The following is a 15,608-nucleotide window of genomic DNA, read 5'->3' on the forward strand; positions in this document are numbered from 1 at the left end:
ACTGAGAATTATAGAGCCTGGTTGCCTAATGAAGGGTGTCTAAAGAGGTTGAGGACCAGCTTAAGAAAGAGAGGAGAAGGCAGGGTTGATTATTCTGTGTGAACAATGTAGGAGTGGTACATACGACATTAAGAGAGGGGGATCTTGTCCTTGTGTCCTTCTTAGCAGTGTATCAAAGAGTAGATTCATGTATATGGGTACAACTATAGGCCTTAGGTACTAAAAAAATGCATACAGTAAAAGTAATTGCAATTTGAGCACTGACATTTACTGAATGCATTGGTTTTTGGAAAACAGACCTATGCATTTGTAGTTTGGTTCACAAACTGCATAACAGTAGTGGGTTTCAATCCGACCTACTAATGAGGTAGGTCTCAAATTGCAGCCCACTACAATTGGCCACAGTCACAGGGAAGGTGGCCTGCTGGGTCCACCATATGTGTGATTGTGTTCAAATAAATACATCTTTTTTGAAAAATGTGGCCCGCTTTCCTAAAAGGAAAATGGGATGTAGTTAAACAAAAATTACATTTAACAAAACATTTTTAAGATTAGGTTTTTCTCAACATTCAGACGTGGGGTCCCTACCACAATGTTTCAGAAGTCGCTCCTTCAAAATACTGATTCACAAACCCAAACTGAGATTCAGCAACATGAATCAGAATGCCAATTAGGGTGTGTTGGATGCAAAAGGCCATTTTGCAAATCTGACCCTGTTCGACTGCAAAGAGACTTAGTGCATCTGGTCCATGGTGTACCTATGTATGTAGGAAAGATTAGCATGATTAGAGCCAATGTAAGCTGGTGGGGATATTTAATCTGAAATGTATCCTGCACAAGGGTATATGGAGTTTAAGGGGTGCTCTGAGTCACTTATGAGAGGTGTACATATCTATTTTAGTTGTCCATCATACCTTGAACTCTGAATATCAGAAGAGGCTGTTTGGTAGATTATGCAAACCATTCCCCTTGTGTTGGTGCCATAAGTGAATATGATTGAGGCGAGTTGAGGGGGCTACAAACCTTGAGTACATCATCTGGGCCATGGTGTCATGCAGTAATGTTAATTTCGTTGATGACTGAAAGGGTATGGAACTCTAGGTGCATATGGGTCCCCATATTCCAGATAAGAATTTATCAAGAAGTCAACAAGACGCCAGTATGTGCAGTAACTTCGAGCTCCTTCTTGCATTGCGAATGACATCTCACATCCATTCACATCACCATTCAACATCACTATTGCCATCACTGCTTGAACCATAACTGGTAACATCCCTTGTGCTGCGTAGGACTTCACACGTAACAGTATTATTGAGTTAGGCTGCCTATTATGAGCCTGTATATATCAGTGGTATACAAAGGTCATTTGTCTCTCTGTAGTTACTAGTTTAATTTAGAATGTACAATATATTATAGCATATCTGTTTTGCTTTATGTCATTTTGTTTCAAAATATGTTTTATAATTTGCCTGCCTCTTTGTTTGCACATTTGCTTGTGTTTCTTAGGTTCCTGCATGAGTGAGTAGACCCTTGTAAAATGTGTGTCTCTGAGTATTCCTCATGATGTACCTCTATGCTTATCTTTGAGTCAAAATCTGTTGCTATGCCAAATCTGTACCCCAGTCTGTCTCTGACACTGACACTGAGTTTGAAGGTGTGAGTGAATATGTGTGAGAGAGAAAGTTGTGTTGTATATATATATATATATACATACGTTAATGTGTGGTTCACTGTGCATCTCTGTGCCTATGTAATTATGAGGCAGTAGAGGCATAAAGTGATGTTTGTAAGTGTGGCTTTGAATATAAATCTGTACTTTTGTCTTTATATATGTGTTTTATGTGAGTGGTGTGGACAAGCCTGTGCTCCTGTTTGGGTCTCTAAGTCCCTGTGTCAGAGACCAATGGTGCTGTGCAAAATCTATCTTGTTCCACGTTTTAGAGTTATTTATACTTTTTTATTGGGGAGCATACGTTTAAATACTTTTGTATTTTATAGATGCAGTGGGGTCAGCAATGTGTCATTGGTTAAGTCATAATAAGTGAGGTCTTTGTTTATGTCCATGATGATATCATGTGTGATGTCATGCGTAGCTCAAAGGGGTGTTGTTACCAGTTTGGTTCAAGCAGTGATGTCAAAGCTGATGACGTAAGAGGGGCGTGGCTTGCGAGCAGCCAAGATGGCAGCCGCCCTTTGAGCTCCTGCTTCACCTAGAGCTCACGCAGCTAGTTATATGACGGAGATTCCCTTCACCTGGTAAAACACAGAATTCGGCAGCGGCACACCGTAGGGGTTACAGCGGCCATTTCTGGCTGTCTTTGAGCGCTCCTGACCGCGCAAACACCGCTTTTGCTGTCTCCTAATGATGCGGCTCTCAAAATGGCGGCGCGAGGTGCGCGTGTGGAAGACTGGGGTCACATGGCTGAATAAGGGTTATTTTCATTATTGGCCCTGAAGACATTCATTTTAGTCAACATTCGAGGTATGGCATTACTCTTATTCAATATTCTGAAAGGCTTTCTGAGGAGGTGCTGATTCCCCGTTTTTTGCAGTATAACGAGTCTTGCTATGGCTGAGTACCGCGGTCACAGATGCTGGCTGCTTCTGGAGTCAGTCTCATCGGCGCCTGTCCATTGTGAGTTTCTAGTCATTGTGTGACTCCTGGCTGTTTATTTTTTTGGTGCTGGTAGCAGTGGGCTTATACAGCAGTCACTGAAATACATAATCGATTATAAATGGAGTCTGTCATGGAAGACCTGATTTTTTTTCTGTTCTTTCACCTTGTTGTTTATCTGCCACGGATGTCAGCCTCTCCTAAACATCGCTATATTGCTGTTGGCAGTTCTATCCTGGATTCTGGCCCCGTGTTCTTGTCAGCAGTCATCTTGTGCACTGCATGTGGCTTTGTTCTGATGTGTGTTTATGGAGATATACGTTGCTGACCGACATTGGCCCTACTGCTTCTCTCGAAGGTGTGATTTTCTGCTCTATTTGTGATATTGTGTGGTCTGGTGATACCCTGGTGGTGTGAAGTCATATGTCGCTTGCAACTCCATTCTAGTGTGAAATTAATGAAAGGTGTGTTTTTTTAGAGTGCATGTTTGCTGTGCCGTCTTAGCGCTTGCTGCTATAGAGTACAACCAGAAAAAATCAGCTAGCCAGTTGAGTACAAGTAAAGAAAAATAGTTTTTTTAGTATTCTTTTATTGAGATTTTGCCAAAAACAAGCCCCCGAAGAAGGGTTAATACATTACATGAATACCAATTTTCACACATTTGGGGGGTGCATAGCAATTAAAGGAGTTACAAAACAGTGTTCTTCTGTTACAGTCAGTCCGGACCTTAGCTATTTGTCCGATATCCGGGGGCCCATGGACTTATAAAATGGGGAGTATGAATAACCAAGTTTTAAGTTCCTTCCTCACCTGTAGTAGGTTGTTTTGAGTTCTAAGGTTCAAGGGCATGGAATTCCATAGACTTGGGGCTAGATGTCGGAAACTTCTACTGCCCCATTTCAACGTTTTTGCCCATGAGACTAAAAGCAGAAATGCGGAGTGGAGACATCTCTGTGGAGTATAGCGCTTAATGTATTGGCTGATCTGTATGGGTCCCACCCCTTGTAAAGTCTTGTGTAAAATACACATGGATTTAAACTGGATCTTAGCCGAAATAGGCAACCATTGCAATTTTCCCCGAATTTTTTGACTAATGGGACTGAATTTAGGTAGTTTGAGTAGTAACCGGGCAGCAGCATTTTTAATGTCTGTAGTATATGTATCATACTCTTTTTAGCTCCAAGGTAGAGTTAGTTACAGTAGTCAATTTTTAACAGAAATAGGGCTGAAACTACCATTTTCCAAAGGGGCATAGTGATAAAAGAGAGGATTTTCCGAAAGGATTTTCAAGGTGTAAAAACAAGAAGAGGTAATGCTGTTGACCTGGTCTGATAGGGAATGAAGGTCGTCGATCAGAACTCCAAGGTTTTTTACCTCATTTACGGGCTGGGGCAAGGACCTGCTGTCCTAGGCCACCAGGCGAGTTCCAGAGTGAAATGTCCCTGCCAAATGTACTCACTTCCTTCTTCCTGGTGCTCAATTTTAAACAATTGTTATGCATCCAGCTAATAATATTGCTCATGCAAAGGTTTAAACGTGCTGCTACAATCTCTTGTTTAGCAGCTAATGAGACAACAATTTGCGTGTCATCAGCGTAGCAAATGGCTGTGAAGCCAAAGGCGAGGATACATTTAGCCAGTGGGGTAACATATACGTTAAACAGGGTAGGTGAAAGTGCTGATCCCTGAGGTACCCCACATGGCATAACGAAAGGGGGAAATTTGTGCTCATCTAGCATCATGGATTGTTGTCTGTTAGCTAAGTATGACCGAAGGATGTCTGTGGCCGTATCAGTAATCCTTATTTCAGCTAACCGTTGAAGAAGTATACAGTGGTCCACCGTATCAAACGGGGCGGATAAGTCAAGCATTAACATCTGATTAAAAACGGTGTGTTGAGACCCCCCAGCGCTTAGTAGCGCCTTAGAATCACCTTCACCCCCTCCCTGTAGCTCCGGTCCCGCTCTCGGCTGAGTACTGACGCCGAGGGCCGGGCGCCGGTTTTTGGCGGCCATCTTGGGTCGGGCTGGGTTGGTGAGGCCATCGACAGCGCTATAAAAGGCGCCAGCATTAGGAAACAGGCAATACTGATATTTGCACGCACTTTTCCCCTCCTGAGGCGGAAGCCGGGAGGTCTCTTGTCTTTCCCCGATTTTAAAACTGTGATTTTACTCGTTGGACACTCGTCTTTGTAATTTCCACATCTGATTAAAAACGGTGTGTTGAGACCCCCCAGCGCTTAGTAGCGCCTTAGAATCACCTTCACCCCCTCCCTGTAGCTCCGGTCCCGCTCTCGGCTGAGTACTGACGCCGAGGGCCGGGCGCCGGTTTTTGGCGGCCATCTTGGGTCGGGCTGGGTTGGTGAGGCCATCGACAGCGCTATAAAAACAGATAGCAATGGCTCCGCGCAGCGGACGCGAACAGCGGACGCGCCGGACCTGCGCCGGAGTCGTGCCAGAGTCCTGCCCGTCTGCGCCCGTCCGCGCACGACCGGGCTTAGGGCTTAGGGACTCTGGCACACGTACCTGCTATACCCCATCTGATCTCCTAGCACTGAAGTCTGACAGGTATTGTCTGCCTCCTACCACATGTGCTACCATCAAGAGGAACAATATCCTCCGTATCCCCACCCTGTGAATCCGAGTCAGTCACCCCCTCTAAAGTTAGCTACCCTTAACACCAGGTCTTTACAGAAACACCACCTAGAAATATTTACCCTCCTACAGGACGAGACCATTGATGTCCTGACACTCACCGAAACCTGGCTGAGTGACACCTCCTCCCCGGATATCATAGGCGCCCTTCCTAGCGGGTATGACATGGTCTGGCACAATCGACCAGAGGGGACCCGAGGTGGTGGTGTAGCAACGATCTTTAAAAGTCAGCTCATGGTAACTAAAATCTTAACTGAGACCAATAAATGCTACGGACCTACTAGGGATAAAAATCACTATGAATAATTCCTGTCTTATCATCCTAACAATATATTGCCCACCTCAAAGCACCTTAACGTTCAATGATTCTTTTTTCCCTATAATATCGGATCTATGTACACGTTATAAAAACATCCTGGTGACCGGTGACTTTAACATCCACTGGGATAAAAGGGACAAATATTTGTTAGCTCAGAAATTGCAGACCTCTATGACCGCTTTGGGATTAGTACAGCTTGTGGAATCTCCAACTCACACAAAGGGCCATATTCTCGACCTTATTTGGTCCTCTATGCCAAAGGCGGTCATTGCAAATATTACACCTTGTATTTGGTCAGACCACCATCTAATCTCGTACAACATACCGTATCATAATCCCCAGACCAAACTTCCACGAAAAAAATAAAAAAGTGCGGCAGTGGAAAAAAGTCAACGCTGACACCCTGACCAAAGCTTTGTCCAAATACAAACAGATATCCATAACTCCATCAGATGTTATTGACTTAGATTCAAACCACGACAGGATAATAACTACCCTCAGGCAATCTATTGAGGAGATAGCCCCTGAAAAAACACAAAAAATAAAGGGTGCAGAAAAAGGAGCCCCTTGGTTTACCCAGTGCCTACGAGACCAAAAAAGAAAGCTCCGTTATCTCGAAAGATGCTGGAGGAAATCTAAAAAGGACACCGATAGGGAATTATACAGAACATCGTTTCAATTATATAAAAAGCTCATCATCTCAGCTAGGAAGGACTACTTCGAAACACGCATGAACAACGCCACAAATATCCAGAAAGAGACCTTTCAAATTCTGAAGGAGCTAAGTAAGAAGGAGGAAATGGTAGATATACTGATTAACTGTGACACCTTTCAGGGATACTTCCTTGAAAAAGTAGCGACCATACTGTCAGATATCAAGAAGGACAACTCGGTTTTACACACCCTGCCACTGTCCCCTTTATACTCCTCAACCCCTATCGTCACTAGGTTTCCTGAAATCGACGCTACCTCCCTTAGACATCTAGTAGCATCCACCAAGTCAGGTTCCCCTGCCGATCCTTGTCCCCCCGATATTTTCCGATTGGCAATCCCGATCTTAGAGGACCATATCTTAGACCTCTTGAACACCTTATTAGCTACTGGATCATTGCCAGCTACCTTCAAAGGGGGAACATCACTTACAACGCATTTTTTACAACGCACTACCATTACATCGCAACCATTACAACGCATACCATTACAACGCATTGCGCTGGGGGGCGCTCTAGGATAGGGAATATATTTAATTTACTATCCAACACCTTCCCTGCTATCCACGGGGACTGGAGTTGGAATAGTAAATTAAATAATTCACTATCCAGCGCCTAAAAGCATTATGCGTTGTAATGGACTGCGTGGTAAAAACCGCGTTGTAAAGGCATGCGATGTAAAAGCATGCGTTGTAGTGACACCAATCCAAAGAGGCACGCGTCAAACCATTGTTAAAAAAACCTGGGGCAGATCCAACCAGCCTGAAGAATTACAGGCCAATCTCACAGCTGCCATTCTTATCAAAAGTACTAGAACAACATGTACTAAAATCCCTGTCATCTCTCCTGGAATCTCACCAGCTTCTCCAGGAGCGGCAAGCTGGGTTTCGTGCCCACCATAGCACGGAATTAGTGATGCTGTCGGTATTGGATGAGCTCAGATGCATGGCCGACAGTAAAAAGCCAAGCGCCCTGATATTATTAGACCTATCAGCGGCGTTTGATACTGTCGACCATGCACTGCTCCTGGACAGACTGGCCAGGGCCGGGATAAGAGAACAAGCTCTCCAGTGGCTGACAGCCTTCTTATCAGGGAGGACACAGAGGATCCAGTTAGCAGATCAGGTCTCCGAAGTAGGTACCTTAGTTTGTGGAGTCCCGCAAGGGTCCGCGCTTTCCCCACTTTTATTCAACCTATACCTACAACCATTGATAGAATCCCTGGCAAACATGGGCTGTAAAGTTTTTAATTATGCCGATGATACTCAGCTATTGCTGAGCATCGACAACACAATTTCGGCTCAATCTCTGGCCCAAGACATACTACGGTTCACAGTGAACTGGATGTCGTCCAATCTACTGAAAATAAATCCGGACAAAAGGGAGGTCCTAGTAGTCTCAACTTCTACCTCTCCTTGGAATGATTTGTTCTGGCCACAAGAACTTGGACCTACCCCAAAACCGTGCTCTAATGTAAAGAGCCTTGAAATGAAAATTGACCAGGAACTATCAATGACCAACCAAGTGTCCGCTGTGGTTGGTTCATGCACTAATCTGATCAGGCAGCTACGTAAGCTTGCCCCTTTACTTTCAAGGAGCATGCTTCAAACCATCGTCTCAGCTACGATTGTGTCTAGAATTGATTATGGCAACGCACTATACCTAGGCCTCCCTAAAAATTCCATCAACCGTCTACAGGTCATCTTGAATGACGCAGCTCGTCTGATATTTGGAGTACCTAGGCGGACCCATGCCTCTCCCTTACTTTATAGATTACATTGGCTCCCCATGAAACAAAGAGTCGAATTTGCATCTGCCATAAAGCAATCCATGGTCAGGCGCCAGCCTACATAAAGGATAGGCTCAGAATCTATGAACCTAAGCGCGCCCTCAGATCCTCCGATTCCCTCCTGCTATCCTGCCCACGTTTCAAACTGGCAACAAAAGGAGGCAGAGCTTTTTCAGTTCAAGCCCCTACCATCTGGAATAAGCTACCGGAGGCACTCCGTAGAGAGGTCAACCTTCTTCGGTTTAGGAAAACCCTGAAAACTTTACTCTTCAAGGACGCGTTTACATCTCTATAGTTAAGTTAACATCCTTTATCTTCACTCCGTTTCTTGTTGCTGTACTTTGTCAGAAGCGCTTTGAGACCTGTCGGTGAGTTGGCGCGATACAAAACTCAGTTACAAATTACAAATTACAAATTATTAGTATAGCCTTCCCACCCTGATCTAATTGGGCACATAAACTTTCAGTGGCTGGGTTCAATGCAGATTCTGTGCTGTGCTGTGGCCTGAATCCAGGTTTTGCTGGATCAAGTTTGTCGTTTGATTCTATAAAAGCAGCAGTTCCTCATGTAATGCTTTTTCTAGAGATTTTGACGGAAATTGTAAGCAGTTGATGGGATGGTAATCAGCAACTTCCGAAGGGTCAATTGTCTGATTTGCTCCTTTGGCAGACAATATGAGAACCGTTATGGCACTTCTTTTTATTATCTAGGCAAGTGAATGACGATATTGCTAAGAGGTGGGAAAACCCAGGAGTAATTTCAGTGGGCGATTTTTTTGATGCTGATCCTGATGTTAGGTTCTCCAACCTTCAAAACAATTTCAATATTCCAACCTCCGATCTTTTTAAGTTTATCCAGGTAAACACCATTCTTAGCTCAAAACTTTCAAATATTTCATTGTCTAACATCCCCATGCATGAATATATTGGTAAACGAACTACCAGGATAGGTACATTGTATGGGCTAATAATGGATCAACAGCAGGACGATCTGGAGATAAGAGACTGTTTGGGCAAATAAATTTAAATATCTGAATAATCTGAATGTTGATATTGATAAGGTGCTACTTCTCACTTCTAGGCTATTTATAGCATCTACCCTCAAGGCCCAATTATATAAGGCCATATATAATTTATACTATACACCAGCAAAATTATTTACATGAGGTAAAAGAACAAACGATAAGTGTCCTTGGTGCGGTACAGGCCCCGCCCATTTGCTTCATATGTTTGCTGAATGTACGGAGCTAACTTCCTTTAAACTAAAGATATCTGAATTTTGGAAAGAAATATTCGGGCATAAAGTTGCGATGTCCTCTACCCTTTATCTACTGGGATATGATAATACCCTAGGGCACAGTAAAGAAGAAGAAACCTGTATGTTTCTAGGTACAGCTGTATATAGAATAATCCTAGCTGCTCGTTGGAAAGATGCCGACCCCCCCTAATTTCCAAATTTGGCTAACACACTTTCTGGGGATTTTTAATCAGGAAATGGCAATCTATTCAGCAAAGGGTAAAAAGGCTACACAACGTGGTATTCAAATTTGGTCACCTATTATTGCCTGGAAAGAGAGTTTTAGGACAAGGACTCTAAAGGGAATCTAAAGAGGTCTAAGCCAGCTTCTCCCACTCCGGAATTAGTACCTAAGGATTCTGGCACTACTTTGGATACTATTCTCTCTCTCCTCAATTCTGTCCATGTTATTGCGCAGTGCACTAAAACAAATACTGATTTACTGCAGGTTGAAGTAGCTGCAATCAGGAATGATATCAAGAACCTGTTGCTTTGTATTTTGAATGCAGAGTCTTGTATACGTTAAGTGGAGGATACCACACATGAGCAGTCTAAGCATATGCAGAACATGGATCGTACCCTGATTTCCTTGCGGATAGACTTCACGGAGCAGGAAGACAGGAATCGTAGAAGTAACCTCCGTATATTTGGTTTACCAGAGGATTCTGAGAAAGCTGCTCCATCAATGTTGGACTTTATGCACAATTGGATTCCTACTGTGCTGTATATCTCTTTCCAAAGGGAGTTTTAAATAGAGTGTGCCCATAGGGTTCCCATGTTTAGACCAAAGTCTTTGTCATATCCTAGACCAGTGGTTTTTAAACTGTTGAGGCACCAACATTCTGAACACATTTTAGCTCAAATGAGGAAAATCAGATCGATACAATGGGAAGGCCACAAAATTGCCATATCTCAAGACTTTGCCAGAGATACTGTCATCCAGCGAAAAGGTTTTTTAAACCTACGAAGACGACTCCTGGAGATGAACATCACTGTCTCTTTTGCTGGCCCTTCACACTTCAAAATAACTTTCAGAGGTCGCGCTCAGATATTCTACGAACCTTCTGTCCACATGTTTGGATATCCAGTCTGAGTCACGGATGGACTCGGAATCTTCTCTGGGCACATCTAATTCTTAATTAATGTTTGTTCTAGGTGTCTGGTTTAATGCTTTTATGTGCCTTTCCTGACATTTGTAAAGTTATTATCCCTTTGACATTCTAGGGGTGGAGTTGATTATTTACTCCAGGTGATTTGGGTGTTGCTGTTCTCATATTTGTGAATTTACTAACTTTTTCCTTGCAGGTTTCATCATTTATTTCCACGACAATGGTATTTCTGTGGTATTCCTTGTTATTTTTCACTTCATAGGCTTCACTTTTTCTTTCTCTTGGCAATGTTGTTTATTTGTTCTAATTCCTCATACACTTCTTTTTATATTTCTCTATAGGCATACTTATAAATCTTTAGTGATGAATAACATGTTGTTTATCTTTTTCTTTCATTTCACATATTAATTTGGTATCTAGACAGTGGTTCCTGGGTGCTTATCAGTTTGGGAATGGTTCTCTGTTAGTATGTTTTGTTTCTCTTTTTAGGTGGCAAGATCAATGCTTATAAATGCCTTTCCAGCAAGTGTAATGTTCTCTTGAGATTCTGAGTGCAAGGAAGATGTTTTTTTCAGGTTATTCAGGTGTGGCTGTTTTCTTCCTGTGCCTTTATTTAATTTGCCTTTACTAACTTTTCCTTTACAGGCTTCATAGATTACCTCCATGATATTAGTATTTTAGAGTTAGTTGTTTGCATATAAATCATTACTTTATTAAGTTGTTTCTTTCTCTTATATCTTCCTTTTTTCTGTATGGTCCTTTGCTCTGTTCTTTAATTAAATTTTTCATTTCTTATTTCTCTTTTCTCTTAGATGTGTGTCTTATTTCATGAACTTCTTACTATGTAATTTAACCCCCCCAAGTTTGTCATTTATATGCATGAATTATGAATTATTTGTTATATATATTTGATATTCAGTAACTAGGTAATGCTTCTTTTATTAGCATATTATCTTTTGCAGTTATTATTATTTCTCACAGTTTAAGGGTATCCCATAAATTCTCTTTCCATGGTTATTAGGTTAGGGATGCTACATATGAATATCTCCCTGTTCTATGATTTGAGTACTTTTTCTCACTTTTTCAACTGCTCATATTTTTTCGGTATTTTAATTCAACAACTTGTTCTTTATCACCCTTCGTATATATGCATTTCTTTCGCCTTAGGCAACTCTGTATTTATTCGCTGCTTTTACTTATCACACTTTTTATTCTGCAAGTAATATATAGTTTTGTGTTTCTGTTTACTTAAGAAAAGGAATTAGACAGGTTTTTCTCTTAAGTATAGAATATTTTGGTTTTTAGGTACAGTGATACCTTAACCTTTTTGTCATTAATATAATTTTAAATATATGTATTTTTAAGTTTCCCAAACTCTGTTGCCTAATACATTATCTTGCTTTTTTTTTTTTAGCAGGCTGAGCTGTGTGTGCTGGCCTCTGTGGTTGCTCCTTCACATTTCCCCCTTCCATGCATTTTGTCTATTATAGACTTCCCTTGGTGGGGTTTTTTCTCTTTTATGCACAGTTTTTTTTCTTTTTTCGCTCTTAGTTTTCTCTTTTTTACAATCTTAGCTTGTTCTTTCTTTATTCTTTTTCTCTTCGGGACTCCTGCTTCGGTCTATTCTGTACGTTTTTACTGTCTTTCCCTTATTACTACATTTCAGCTACCGCTATTATGTTTCCCTTTTTTATCAATACACCAAGTGTGCCTATTTATTTTGACTCTTCTCTACTATGTCTGGTCTAAATGTGCTTTCACTTAATGTGCATGGTCTAAATCCCCCTCTTAAGTGGGCCAAGATTTAGGATTACTGTAAAAGCCTTTCTATGATATTGTTTTGCTACAAGAAACTAAGGTAGCTTATAAATCAGCCTTACTGTTACAGAAGGAGTGGGTCCTTGATGTTTCTTGTTCTGAAGCCTCTGGTAAAAGGAATGTGGAATGTGACGTTAATTTCCCAAAATTCTGGCCTGTCTATTGTTACTGCAGAACATGACTCAGACGGTAGATGGTTGCTTACTTGTTTATCCAATGGATCATTTGACATATACATCATGAATATTTATGCACCTAATGGTGATGATCCATCTTTTTGGCGTACTATAAATAAAAAAGCTCTCTGATATTCCTCAAAATGATAAGATGATTGTTGGAGGTAATTTTAATCTCCCTATGGATCCTATTTTAAACAGACATTCTGCTTTTAAATTCTGCCCCCCTAGGGCACATAAACAGATGCTTAATATGTGCTCTTCTCATCGGCTCAGTGATGTCTGGAGAATGCATAACCCACCGGTCGTGATTTCACCTTCTTCTCTTTTCTCGCATTGATTATCTTCTGGTTCAAGCAATACTATTAAAGCATTTTACTAATGTTACAATTCATCCAATAATTATCTCCGATCAAGCAGCGGTCTCGTTCACTCTCCTCAATCTTACAGATAATATTGGACCACGTACTTGGCGCTTAAATACGGAAATCTTGAATGATCATGATGAGGTTGAACAATTTAACATGGATATTCACAATTTCTTCCAGGATAAAGTGTCTTGTGTAAGTTCCCCAATAATTTTGTGGGTCGCCTTCAAGTGTACTATTAGAGGATATATTATTAAAACAATGGCGAAAAGAAATGCCGATATTAGAGAGAAACTCTCTTCTTTGGAGGATAGTATTAAACATAAAGAGTGTTTATATAGAAGCTCTAAGGATATGTAGTTGTTGCAAGTTATCAAGAATTTAAAATATTCCTATAATTCCATTGTAACTAAAAGGGTTCATAGTGGTGTCCGGGCACAAAAGTCCAAACGGTTGCTGTTAAGGAATCGAGCAGGTAAGTTGTTGGCGGCTATGTTAAAATATACGACCCACAGGCCTCCTTAGGTTTACCCGGTTTTAAAATAAGGGTGATAGAGGCATTATCCCATGATGTCGGAGGGGGCATTCCTTCTAAAAGTATTTGATTAAACAAATTGGTGAGGAAGGGAACGATTTCTGAGTCCAGGAGTTTATATAACTCAGCTGGCAGCCCATCAGGTCCGGGGAGGAGGTCACCATCAAACCTTTTTATTATCAAGGTAGGATGAGGAAGGTAGCATTATATGCCGATGACGTGCTTATCTTAACATCAAAAGTCACTACTGCTCTTCCGGCTATCTTGAAATTGGCCCCCGCTTTTGGACAAGTGTCGGGATATAAGTGAATGCAGCCAAGACTGAAATGCTTGTATGGAATGATGAGAACTCTGTAACAGAACTCCAAGCAGGCATTTCAATGCGATACATAGGCTTGACAATACTGAAGGATATTAATAAACTTGTCCAAGTTAACTTATCTACAGTTGTTAAAGATTGCTGTAAGCTTCTCCAATCATGGTCGCACTTGCCTCTTTCATTACTAGGTAGAGCCAACCTTATCAAAATGTCTATCCTTCCTAAAATTTCCTTTTTATTTAATACCATTCCTTTATACTTTGATTAAACTCCAAATTCCAATCTGATATCTCATCCTTTATCTAGAATAACCATCTTTCACGGATCGCTTGGAAAAAACTAAGACGGCGACGTGATAAGGGGGGCTTGGCGGCTCCAGACCTAAAAATCTATGCTTGGGCCTTTCAATTATCCCACTCACGAATGTTGTTGAAGGGTCCCGTAGTCTCGGGGGTGGGGCCTATGTATGCAGCTATGTTTGATGGGGAAAGAATTAATCATTCTGGTTTTCTTTTTAAGTTTGGTAATCCTAAGTTTTTAAAAAAAATTAAACTGAAGACCCTACAAGGTCTTGCCAGAACTTGGGCTGAAGTCATGAAATCCATAAAATTAAATTACTTTTGCGAAAAAAACTCCGCTGTGGGGGTTGCCTGAAAATCCTGCCTGGCTTGATGACACTCTAGCAATGACTTTGAAAGAGGCAGGCCTGGAAGTGTGGGGTGACCTCTTTTATGAGGGGGATTTACTCTTGTGGGAACATCTGAAAACCAAGGTTGGCCCCAATCTTTCATGATTCAAATACATACAGATCCATAGCTGGACTGTCGCTTATAAAACATCTCCCGCTAACAGGAATAAATTCAAACTCGGTGGGCATAGCCCATTTGTCTCTGATCTTCTAATCTGAGGTCCAGCTACAAAATAAATATCTAAATGGTATAATTTCATTCTGGAGGAGTCGGATGGGGACTTTGTTCTGCCGGAGTCATTATGAGGCTCTGTTTTGACGGACCAGAATTTACTAAATCTTTGGATGACTTCTTTTAAACTTCTGTGGAACATTGTTAAGCCGTTCTGGCTTCGCAGAAATCATATCTTTACCCTGCATAGGGCATACTATTCCCCTCTTAGGCTATCTAAATTTGCAGGAGGACAGTCAGTGTCTTGTGCTAAATGTGGTTTGATTGCTGCATCAGATACACACATGTTTTTTGACTGCCCACTAATAACCACATTTTAGGAGGATATCAGTAATTCCCTCAAAGAATCATTGGGAAGACTTGTCACCATAGATTTGCCTCTAATAGTATTTGGTGTCCTAGAAGGCGTACAAAATCCAGCCAGATGTCTAATCTTTTATGCTATCCTGCTTGCAAGAAGGGAAATCTGCAGGAAATGGAAAGACTCTTCACCTCCTACTTTTAGAGATTGGCAAAACTCAGTCTTGCAGACCTCATGTACCGATCTGGCCAGATCTGGTAATCACAGTAAAAGGGCCTTCTGGTATCTACTTTCTTGGCTTCAATGACTCATCCGGGTTTTTTTTTTTCTTTCCCCCGGGTCCAATGATTGATCTCCTATGGTGCTTCGATATTTTATACCTGTGGAACAGCCGTTATCCGGTTCATGCCCGGCCCCACTTGGCTGCTAAACTACCCCAAGGTTTGCCGCAGATTGGTAAATCATGGACTCTGTGCCTTCCTGGAATACAGTTGACAGCTGAGGGATAGATGGCCCCCACAAGACTCGTGTCCCTTCCAGTTTTTCAGATAAACTGAGACAGCTGTTCTCTGTTAATTCCTTTTGGTACTTTGTCTATATGGTGGTTATGAGGACAAAAAAAAAAAAAGATCATATTAACAGAGTGAAAATCCTTTAAGTTAATATCATATCATACATGGT

Source organism: Lissotriton vulgaris, chromosome 4_2 (genome assembly GCF_964263255.1).
Source record: "Lissotriton vulgaris chromosome 4_2, aLisVul1.2, whole genome shotgun sequence".
NCBI lineage: Eukaryota > Metazoa > Chordata > Amphibia > Caudata > Salamandridae > Lissotriton > Lissotriton vulgaris.